This window comes from Drosophila bipectinata, chromosome XL (assembly GCF_030179905.1).
Source record: "Drosophila bipectinata strain 14024-0381.07 chromosome XL, DbipHiC1v2, whole genome shotgun sequence".
Taxonomy (NCBI): Eukaryota; Metazoa; Arthropoda; class Insecta; order Diptera; family Drosophilidae; genus Drosophila; species Drosophila bipectinata.
The window spans coordinates 15,644,479-15,646,100 of NC_091734.1; the positions used below are offsets into that span (position 1 = coordinate 15,644,479).

Here is a 1,622-nt window from a genome sequence, read left to right on the forward strand (position 1 = left end):
AAAGTTATACCATTTCCGATCAATCAGTTATATGGCAGCTATATGATATAGTCGGCCGATCCCGTCCGTTCCGACTTATATACTGAGTGCAAAGAAGAGAAGGGACTGTGCAAAGTTTCAAGTCGATAGCTTTAAAAATGAGAGACTAGTTCGCGTAGAAACAGACAGACAGACGGACATGCTCATATCAACTCAGGAGGTAATCCTGATCAAGAATATATATACTTTATAGGGTCGAAGATGACTCCTCAGTGCTTTGCCCACTTTTGAACAAAATTATAATACCCTCTGCAAGAGTATAACAATAAAAACCAGTGTATTTTTTATTTGTACTTATCTACCAAACAAAAAAATGGTTCTAGTTTTTAGATTTATTTATAATGGCCCCTAGGAATATTCCTTAGGGCTCTATGAAAAATTATTTTAGACTCATTAGAGTGCTCCTCTCCACGGAAATCTTTAGTAAAAGGCGAAAGATTTATTCGACAACTGAAGAGAAACCAGAGTACCTTTCTCAGCCCAGACCAGTGGCTCTACGTTATGCATCTGCCAAAACCAATTGAGAATTATAGTTTGGAAAAATAAGCATAGGAGGCCCCTAAATTAGGCTACAGCACGGCAAGCCTCCTCAGGTAAAAATTTTTAAATCTTAAAGACTTTTTTGGGAGTTATGTACGTTAGGGGTGGAATTCATTCATTACCTCTGAACAAGATTCTATAGACTTGCGAATAACATCCTTAATATATGGTAACCTTCAATATAGACACAAGTGACGGACTTGTAAATGAAGCTGGTCATCTGAGGCAAATCGACCATTTATTATTGAATGGGTCAAATTTAGTGGCGCGACTTTGGATTCAATTTTTTGAACCCACGGTTGGCGCTATCGCCAGATTAAAAGTTCGTACCATTTCTGATCCCGAATGTACTCCAATAGTAAAAACCTCTCGATTTTTTCAATGTGGAAGATTTGAGCATGCGTCTGTTGACCGAAAACAATTCCAAATTGTTCCCGCTGAGGCCATTACCATACACAAAAGCCAAGGTGCAACATATAGCAAAGTCGCCGTGCATCTTAAAAGAGGCATCCAGCGAGCTTCGCTATATGTTGGATGCAGCAGAGCCACTAGCGCATCAGGACTTTTCCTTCTAGGCGATTTTGTTCGTCTAACATGATTTGGAGCCCCAAATGTCCAAGACGAAATTCGAAAATTAAGAGAACAAAAGTTTTTGACTACGCATTATGAGTTTGTGGTTAACAGAAACGAAGACTTCTCCCTTTATTACCATAATTATGAGTCTCTTCGAAGCCATCGCGAAGATATTTCAAACGACCCTATTATTTGTTGCGCAAATTTTCCTTTTTTTGTTGAAACTTGGACTCTTCCCAGCGAAGACTTTTCTTTACAAAGTTTCGACATTATAAGAAGAATTCATTGCAATCGGGAACAACGGAATTATAATTTATGCCAAGCAAAAAATTTCCGAAAATAAAGTTTTCTTGTTTGGGAAAAACAAATCTTTGAGCTCTAGAACTGCATATGTACAATCAACTGCCTTCAAATATATCGAAACATTATTTAATGTAGTTTATAAGAACCCCTGCTGCTTTCCTATAACA

The 1,622-nt window shown here is 37.8% G+C and overlaps 1 non-coding gene across 1 annotated transcript; it reads right to left on the reverse strand.

Moving 5' to 3' along the window:
* Window positions 1–385: 385 nt before the first annotated feature.
* LOC122321347 (U5 spliceosomal RNA) lies at window positions 386–509 on the reverse strand. The gene has a single exon (XR_006246102.1). It is a non-coding gene; the product is annotated as a U5 spliceosomal RNA (small nuclear RNA).
* Between the last annotated feature and the right edge of the window lie 1,113 nt (window positions 510–1,622).